The sequence below is a fragment of the Mytilus edulis genome, unplaced genomic scaffold, assembly GCF_963676685.1.
Source record: "Mytilus edulis unplaced genomic scaffold, xbMytEdul2.2 SCAFFOLD_590, whole genome shotgun sequence".
Taxonomy (NCBI): Eukaryota; Metazoa; Mollusca; class Bivalvia; order Mytilida; family Mytilidae; genus Mytilus; species Mytilus edulis.
In genome coordinates, this window is record NW_027268596.1 from 1 (window position 1) to 10,333 (window position 10,333).

The following is a 10,333-nucleotide window of genomic DNA, read 5'->3' on the forward strand; positions in this document are numbered from 1 at the left end:
TGTCCATTGTTTTGATGTGTTTTATCATTTGATTTTGTCATTTGATTAGGAACTTTCCGTTTTGAGTTTTCCTCGGAGTTCAATAGTTTGTTATTTTACGTTTTACTAAATAACTTACTAAGTCTTTAGTGTTTTATGTTGTTTCTTGTGTACTATTTTTGTGTCTGTTGTTTTTTTTGTTTTTAAGCAATTTGTGTTGTCCGTTTATTTTCGATTTATGAGTTTGACTATTCCTCCGGTATCTGTTACCCCTCTTTTCAATAGTTGGTAATTGATTTGTCTGTTTGTCGGTCATAAAGAGTAGTGCTCTTTTGAAATTTTGCTCATACTGTATTAATGTTATGAACCTGACATTATTTTATTATATTTGTCTTGATATTAAGTTCAAAATCGGGTCAAAATGGTAGGCTGTATTTAACGAGCGACTCCTCGATGAAAATTTCACCCACGTAATTTGTTTTTACCGAGGATATAGTTTGCCGGCCTCGATGGTCGAGAGACCGTGGTAGCTGGCCCGCGTCTAACGCGCGACTTCTCGATGAAATTTCACCCACGTAATTTTTTTTAACGAGGGTATAGTTTGCCGGCCTCGATGGTCGAGAAAGTAAAGGCATCTTTTACTGTCTTTCTTTGTAGGTATAATACATAGGCACAGGAGGAAGATACGCCCTAAAAAAATGGATGGTGGATGATTTTACGTCCGAAAATGAAGGAAGAAGAGAGTTCATCGTCATGCATTGAAGAAGGAATGTCCGCAGTATAAAAACGATAAAAATGGACAAGGATATTGAAAAACCGACTGTGCAAAAACCTATCTGGATAATCAATGTTGATGAAAAAAACCTTGTTGGATATTAAATTGCAAGTAAATTTATACAGGGAAAAAACGAATTAAGGTATGTTTAAGAGCATGTATGTATCGTTCGTCAATGTATTGTATTATGTAGTAATGTATCTTTTGTAGATAAGTAGCAGTATATTTTGATGTGTCTGACTCTGAATTAATTGAAAAACTAACAAGCTAGAATATTCACATATAGTTGATTTATTTAAACATAGATATCGAAATTTTATTTTATCATCATCTGTTTTAAAGTTACACAAATTACCCTATTTTCATTGTAAACACACAAAACAGAGCGAAATCGTAAAAAAACAGCAAACTTATACAAAAAAACTTTAACAAAACTGTTTTATTTACACTATGGTACAGCCCCGAAGAGTAAATTCTTCGCTCAACATTTTGGACTTATAACATTATTCCTCTCTTTCTTGTCCTCTGCCCTGTAAAAAAGATATGAAATGTTACAAATCCATTACACTATAAAACATTGCATAACAATTTTCAATAATGTGGTCAATTGAATGAAATGTTAAACAGAGTTACAATGAGGCAAAACTTCATTGATAGACATACAAATCTATATTTCAGTATACAACCTACATTTCAAGTGTTTGAATTTATCTTTTTTTTGTTTTACGAAAAATTATTACACGTGTAATACACAATAAATGATCCATATCATTTATCAATAATGTACTTAATTACATTAAATTTTAAAAAATTAAGAAATGTACGCAATTGTTTTCCATGACACATACAAATCCTATATTTTTAGCATAAAGCATACCTTTTCAAGTTTTTGAATTTATCTTTCAGCTGCTTTTATTGAAAATTCGTCCTCAATCCAGATACTCAAGCGCTCACCAGTCATTTTTAAGTTCTGCATTACAAGATCGGCTGACGACCAGGTTGGATTGCAATTACTATTGTACTTTATTATGTATGTTGTTTGTTTCATCTGTGAAATGTCCTGAAATTAAAGTGAAATGGGAATTAATATCATAAATGATAGCAACATTACGCAAATGAAATTAATATTGTTAGAAATCACAACCACGACATAAAGTACCTACGCCTTATTGTTAGCCTGGTTTGTATTTTCGTATTGGTTTTTGATCATGCCATGCTGATAATAAGGTGGAAAATTTCATCTGCTTTCAAAATTAATCTGTTTGAGTACGTACTGATTTACTAACAATAATTGGCAATTATTGGATATAATTATTTGATCAATGAGTAGATGTAGTATTGTCAACGTCTGTGTACTGTTGAAGTATAGGTGATGACGCGTGTAAATAACAAATCTCAAATAATACACAGTTCAGTGATGCTCCTGACATATTAGGTTACTGTTATAGATAGTTTTTGTATTGGTATCGGATTCGACCTAGAACATGTTCATTTTTTTCCAATGATAACTATGTAAACAACTTGAGGCATTATTTCTATTGATAATAAATAAAGATGATTTCTTTGAATAGTCTTTTATAAGTCATACCCGCTATCAAATTGAAACTCATTCTTTTATTGGTATAGATGGCTATTGGCACATGCTTTTGTATTATGTAACAAACATACCTTTAGATTTGATCTTTGACTTCGATGAACTTGGTTTAGATGGTGTTTGGCTCGGGGTAAACATTTTCGCTTTTAGACTCATAGTGCCCTGACAAAAAAATATGTTAGTTCATTTACTGATTGTTTCTTACCTTACGCAAACATCTGCTGACGATTATAATCCTTGTACGATCTTCCATTCATATTTGATCGTATTTACAAACGCATTTGTTTCCTTGTTAATTTTGGTCTTTTTAAAAAAAAATAATTAAGGAACAAATACATAACATCTGGTTATATCAATACCAACAATCCTATACATTTTTTCTTTTTTTTTGTGTTGAAATGGTACTGTATGGCAATTACAAGGCATTGTTTGAACACTACACTTGATTTTAAATGTCTTAAAAACATATTTTGCCACAAATGCATTGTGTCCATCTTGTTTAATGAAATGTTTTGTAATTATTATGTCATCATTACCTTAATTTCCCAATAATATTTTTATACATTCTATACTAAAATTGATTATAAGTCGTTAACGGTGAAACTGTAAGATAACAAACCTTCCTTTACGAATTCTTTCTTGTCTGTTTGACAGAAGTTATGTTTGGTCAGCGGAATCACAAAACAAAAGATTTTTCGATATTTTTTGGTTTAAACATTCTAAGATAAATTAGTAGTTTAGATAATTTGACCAATATACTCTAGTTTGTTTTACATACCAGTTGCTTTGGGTGTGTCGGACTGTTCCTTTGTTTTTAATTTCTGTAATTTGTGTGACTCTGTGAATACAAAATTAGCAGTTAATTATCGGGAATTGTCATTTACAAATGCAATGACCAATTATCAGTTTTATCAAATTTATTGAAGTTCTAGTAAAAAGTAAAATCACAAAATACTGAACACAAAGCAAAATTCAAACCCGAAAATCCCTAATCAAGTTGCAAAACCAAAAGCTCTAACACATCGAATGAATGGATTTAGGATGTCTTAAATCAATTACTAATGTTATGCAGTACGATTTGTCCAGACGATTGCACTTAATCATGTGATTATGCACGTTTTGGTTTTACATTCTGACCATAGAATCGTAAATGTATTGTTTCAAAAATTATTAGCTTTTTCTATTATACTTACTTTGCAGTTCATCAAACACCTGTGTCAAGCTTTTTCCGAAAAAAGCACAAATAGAAAATGTTTGTTTTTTCCAATGTTGCTATCTATACATTAAATGCAATTCAAAACACAATTCGCATACCTAAATAGTAAACTTAAATATATATTCTTACTTTTTGGCTTGCCTTTGGCCGGAAGTATTGGCTCTGGTGAACTGTTTTCTCTCGGAGAAATGGTATGCTTTGAAGGAGGTGTCCAATACATTGGTTCCATAAATAACATTTCCATCTCTGTTGAAGGTAAAGTAGACTAGGTAATAAAATATAAAACTCGAAGATACATGTTAAAAGTATGCAAGAAAATACATTTGATATACACACATTTCTCCCAAAATTGATCTCCAAACATACTGTCTTTAAAAAAGAGAATGTTGACCAACTCATGAATTCGATTCACTCGTGTATGTAACAACGTATTTTATTTGACCAAAAGAAATCTAATAACTGAAACATTTACTAAATTTCATAATCGGTTATTATCACATTTATTCTGATATCAATTGTTAGCGTTTTATGGGTTATGTTCTTCACCTATATATAAGGAAGGTTTTACAAAACCCATAAAAAGAGGTTGTACTTAATTGTCATAGATTGAAGACATATCCCTAACTCTAAGCACAACCCTCACCATAATCTTTCATTAATTGCGAACTTAAGCTTTCGTGTCAGTAACTGCTAGTAGTCTGCTCAATGTCCTCTTTTACCTATTCTGAAATCCATCTCGAACATTTTTTTTTAATAGTTTTTTCAGTGCGTATTTCTATTTGCCTTGGCTAGATGTTCAGAGAGGGATGATATCTCACAGTACACGTTGACCAAGCCGCATATTTACGCCTGTTCCAAGTTAGGAGCCTTATATTTCTGCTAGTTTTGCTAGTTTTTTTTTTAATTTGTTCATCAATATGTTTCAGAGTCAGATGTGGAGCCCATCTTTATTCAACTAGATTACATTTCACATTTTTGTTTAATAGCCAGGTCAAGCTCATTCCAGTGCTGTATTTTCTCGCTTGGGGGGGGGGAGTCTAATAGATATCCTTGGGCTGTTTCTGCTCCTTGGTTTGATTGTTGACTCTTTGACGAATACGCCGTTTCCATTCTCAATTTGCCTGGAAATAACGATATAGTTTAGCAGAGGAAGGTAGATCTATATAATATTATAAGTTTTACCTGCTCCATCTGTCCCTGTTTCTGTTCTATTTCTATGTCTACATCATCGATCTCAATTGTATCATCCTTAGCTTCCTCTTCATGAATATCACTATGATCAGTGCTGTCTTGTTCAGAATCATTCTCCTCACTTTGTTCGTGTTCAATGTTTCCTTGGTAATGCATGATGTATTGACTATCTTTATCCTCATCTGATGTCGTGTCAGCCCTCTGTGTGTTTTTTTTGCCCGCTGCTCTCAGTTTTAATATTTGCTGTTCAAAAAGATCTGCCAATATTATCAAACACGAAAACAGCTTCGATATAACTACATAAGCAATTAACTAGCTATAATAGTAATTTCTATAACAGCAGTGAACTTCTGAGCAATAGCCTGTTGAGTTGTGGATTCTCTATATAACTTTATATCTACATTTTTATCAAAGGTCTATTTCCTTGAGAAACGTTAAGAAATGAATGTAGCGATACAAAAAGATATTTACCGTTTATAAGATCTGTAATCATTGCTCTCAATTCCATGTTCCTTTCGTTACCTCTGCTTTCAATTCTTCCACCTTCAAGCTGTGAAACAATGCTTTCAATTCCATGTTTTCTTTTCTTATTTCCGCTTTCAATTCATCTGTCTGGAAAGTAATAAGACTATGTTTTATTCTGTTATTTCATCTGATTTCGAATTGAATGATATGAATCTGATACAAGAAGTAATGTGCATTTTATAATTAAAATAAACCTGGAATAAAGTTGCCTATATTAAAAGATTCATTTGGAGTTTTTCAGAAAACCTTCAGAAGGACGGACAGACCCAAGTGTTAAGCAATACAAATTACAAATCTAGTACAGAAAGTAACCGAAATGTGCACATTTACTGAATTAAATTTCTGTTCATTTAACGGTCAGATATTTATATGAAACACGCGAAAATCGATTATTTTGTAATGTTCTCAGTATATATTCTTTTTATTTCTCAATTCAGTTTATCCCGCCTGTAAATGGTCCAGTTGTTTATATTGTGTCATTTTATCTTATATTCTATATTATGATTGAATTATAGTTTTGCCTTTGCGTCCGCAATATATAATTAGTACAAAATTGAAAACAACATGTTTAATAATTTCTTGCGTCCGGCGCTCGTTTCTGGATTTCCCTTCACCAGGAACGCTCAAAACCAAACATTTGAAATCCGAAGATAGATAAGTAACGGAAATCGTTGAAGAGCTATATGTCAAAAATACCTAAAATAAATAGCCAAATTTAGCTAAAGCCAACTTTGCCTGCGGGAGTTTTTACCTTAGTTTCATATTAATTTTAGACTACATAACAATTCTTAATATTTGTATAGAGTAATTCCCTTGTTTTACTCACCATTAGTGTCATCTGTATTTTCATCCAATTATCCATTTCTGAAATCAAACAAGAAATATAAATGTAAATAATAATGTCATAGATACGGTAAGTTGACAATGAAATATTTTATACATGTCAAAGTTTAAATGCAACTGTAAAATTTGCAGTCGTGCTGATTATTGATAAAGAAAACAGATGAATACAATTCCACTAAAACTAATAGGCAGACAAACAGACAGATATAATATAAGCAGATCATCTAATTTTGCATTTTATAAAATACATGTGTTGTAAAACAAATCCAATGAATAAATTATTTTTGTATATTTAAGGTAGCACAATACAAAGATTTTTCATTTCCAATCAGACATCTTTAAAACTGATGTAATTCCACTCATCTCTCTTTAAATTTTATAAATGAGGTACCAAAAGAAAGAAGAAGGATTAGTCTTTAAAAATTGTGATAATGTCGTTATGACATAATTATTACATAATTAATTGTTGTGTAATTAGTTGCCTTATTGTGATGTCCATATTTGAATGAATTTAGCTTCTTTGTTATTTATAGCATCCCAAAATATTTTATAGATTCTTGCACAACACAGTTTGACCTCCAAAACAGTGTCAAAAAAATAAATTTTTGGGATGCTATGAAAACAAAGACGCTTAAATTCATTCAAATGTGGACATCACAATAAGCAATTAATAATTATGTTATAATGAAATTATCACAATTTGAAAGATTAATCTTTCTTCTTTCTTTTTGTACCTCATTTATAAAATATAAAGAAGGATGAAATGAATTACATCAGTTTAAAGTTGTCTGATTGGGACTGAAAAAATCTTTGTTTTGTGCTACCTTAACTACCTTTTTTTGAAAGTATACGTTCCTTTTATTTGATATAGGGTGTCACACATGTCAATTCTTTTTGCTATGTTTTGATTCATTATGTTTTGTGTTTCCAGAGGAAATACAATTTCAATAAAACATTAATTATTTAAGCATTCAATGACAATCATGACATTTAATGTATACAACTGGGTTTTAGTTGGTTGATACCCAGTGTATGTTTCACCACATTACTGTTATCAAATGAATATCGTTCATTTGGAGACGCCACCGGGGTTTAGGCAAAAAAGATATGCCTTTTGTACCCTATCTGCCGTGGTATTTGCCAAAAAATACTCTTTTTTATATAGATTAGACCGTTGGTTTTCCGTTTGAATTGTTTTACACTAGTAATTTTAAGTCCCTTTATAGCTTGTTGCTTTGGTGTGGGCCACGGCTCCGTGTTGAAGGGCCGTACATTTATGCATAAAATACCCCTCCTTAACATGATACATCTGTTTAATACATTATAACATACACAAGCGTTAGCCTTTCAAAAAGGCTATTAGACTCTTAGCTGATGAAAATGGAAAGTGATCTCGCTTTGTAGATTCAGTAATTCATTTACTAGAATAGCCACGTGCATCAATCAGCAAATTTTACCACACACGTGAGGTCACAAGCTATGAATTGTTATCGTTTAATGGTTGTTGTTTACTCCAGAAGATTCGACAATTTATAGATAAAGATTACCTGTGTAAAATCTAATTGCTAAAAAAGAGAGGACAAATCCGATACTCTACGGGATTGAAGGACATTTACTTGGTTTGGATTGTCCCTAACCAATCAAAAAACTTTGATTATTCACGTCTCGTAATATCTTCGAATCAGAAAGCAAGAAAAATTCACGCACTATCTGTCCATCGTTCAATTCTTAATCTCGACTCCTAGGAGTCAAGAATAATAGTGTACAAAATGTATAAATAACACTGAAAACGTTTTTTAAGCATTTTTGTGTTTCCCAAAATAATAAAATAATAATTCAAATAATTCATCATTTAGGTATTAAAAAAAACCCAATGTTAACCATACCAGTAGTGGAAAATGAAAGACCATTTTTTGTTACCACCATTTATTAAGTTCAAAGTACTCGAAAAGAAAACAAATATCATCCAGTTTATACAACTCATCATTTAAAACTGATTATCAGGCCACTACAAAAATATCATAAATGCCGTTGTATGAAGTAAAAACACAAAAATACAGAACTCCGAGGAAAATTCAAAAAGGAAAGTCCAAAACAAAAATATTGTATAATATTCTGACAGAATTAAAAATATTAGATATTTTACAATGAGAAAACATGTTTGAAATTGTCAACTAAATATTCTTCACTTTTATGTGTAGCAAAGCAATCTGATGTATAAAATGGACTGAAATATCAGGCCAGTACAAACATATTAATGAAAAAAAGAAATATTGTCACTTTTTATCATTATCGACATAAATATTGCTAACCTTAGACTTATACACTTCTTGATTTTTGTAAAACTATCTACCATTGGCCACAAAAAGAACATAATTTAACTAAGCAATTCAAAATTTGGTGACTATGTGGAACGCATCTATCCAATCGAACTAGAGATAAAGGATACTACAGATACAGTTAAGTCGGCTTCATATCTTGACTTACATCTAGAAATTGACAATGAGGGTCGGTTGGAAAACAAAACTTTACGACAAAAGAGATGATTTTCAGCTTTCCAATTGTGAATTTTCCATTTCTAAGTAGCAACATTTCAGCAGCACCTGCATACAGGGTATATATCTCCCAATTGATACGATATTCCCGTGCTTGCATTTCCTATCATGATTGTCTTGATAGAGGTTTGCTGCTCACAAGGAAGCTATTAAACCAAGAGTTCCAAATGGTGAAGTTGAAATCATCCCTTCGTAAATTTTACGGACGCCATTACGAGTTGGTTGACCGTTATGGAATAACCGTTTCACAAATGATATCGGATATGTTCCTTACGTCGTAACTACAATCTCCTTCCCTTTCATGAATATGACCTACCGAATTAGACTATTTACCGGATTTGTAATCACTTAAGCAACACGACGGGTGCCACATGTGGAGCAGGATCTGCTTACCCTTCCGGAGCACCTGAGATCAGCCCTAGTTTTTGGTGGGTTCGTGTTGTTTATTCTTTAGTTTTCTATGTTGTGTCGTGTGTACTATTATTTTTCTGTTTGTCTTTTTTATTTTTAGCCATGGCGTTGTCAGTTTGTTTTAGATTAATGAGTTTGACTGTCCCTTTGGTATCTTTCATCCCTCTTTTAAATATTGTGCAGTTTTGTCAATTTTTATCACCTTTTTTTTAGAATATATGAATGAATGTCTATGAAAAATCTCATACAAGTTCATAGTACAGTTACTCTTAGTTCACATGTGAAAAAAATGAGTATGTAAAATTTTAGTATTTTCTTATTTAAAATCGTTATTTAAGCGCAATCAATTTCTTTTAAGCAGAACCTTGGTGTTTAAAAAAAAAAACATGAATTCAGATTTTTCCTTTCTTACCTGTTCAATAAAATGATAAAATTATACTAGAAGTAAATATTAACTAACCTGATCGTGTATAAGACTTCGTTGTCGATTGTTTAATCCTCTTCGTGCAATAGTTTTAAACGCTAGACCTTCCTTCTTCCGTTTGTGACGTTTTACATTCTCCCTTCCTGAGTTTTCTGAAGGTATAAGGAAGATGTCAAAAGTCAAGAGAAGGAGGATGATGTTTGGTAACTAGGAGAAGGACGGATGAGGAAGGATGCAAGCATGACATAACATATGGAAAGAAGAATGAGGAAGGTGTGTGGTCGGAAGAAGAGAGAGAAAGACATTCCGTAATAAGAGAAAGGTCAGCAATTACAATAGGAAGGAAGAATGAGGAAGGTGTGTGGTCCCGAGGGGAAGGTAAAAGACGTACCGTAATAAGAGGAAGGTCAGCAGTTACAATAGGACGGAAGAATGAGGAAGGTGTGTGGTCGAAAAGGGAAGGAGAAAGACGTACCGTAATAAAAGGAAGGTCGGCAAATACAATAGGAAGGAAGAATGAGGAAGGTGTATGGTCGCAAAGGGAAGGAGAAAGACGTACCATAATAAGAGGAAGGTCGGCGGTTACAATAGGAAGGGAGAATGAGGAAGGTGTGTGGTCCCAAAATAATTAAAATTATAATTCAAATAATTCATCATTTAAGTATTAAAAAAAACCAATGTTAATCATACCAGTAGTGGAAAATGAAAGACCCATTTTGTTTTATTTACCACCATTTATTAAGTTCAAGTACTCGAAAGAGAAAAACAAATATCATCGAGTTTATACAACTCATTATTTAAAACTGATAGTTGCAGTGTT

General features: G+C 32.1%; 2 long non-coding RNA genes across 2 annotated transcripts; both read right to left on the reverse strand.

Annotated features, from left to right (window-relative positions):
• Nucleotides 1-1,138: 1,138 nt before the first annotated feature.
• Nucleotides 1,139-2,510, reverse strand: LOC139507829 (uncharacterized). The gene is made up of 3 exons (XR_011660873.1): nt 2,423-2,510; nt 1,632-1,814; nt 1,139-1,284 (listed from the first exon to the last, which is right to left on the reverse strand). It is a non-coding gene; the product is annotated as an uncharacterized lncRNA (long non-coding RNA).
• Nucleotides 2,511-4,767: 2,257 nt separating this feature from the next.
• LOC139507832 (uncharacterized) lies at nt 4,768-9,664 on the reverse strand. Its single transcript, XR_011660875.1, has 4 exons — nt 9,550-9,664; nt 6,107-6,144; nt 5,227-5,367; nt 4,768-4,998 (listed from the first exon to the last, which is right to left on the reverse strand). It is a non-coding gene; the product is annotated as an uncharacterized lncRNA (long non-coding RNA).
• Between the last annotated feature and the right edge of the window lie 669 nt (nt 9,665-10,333).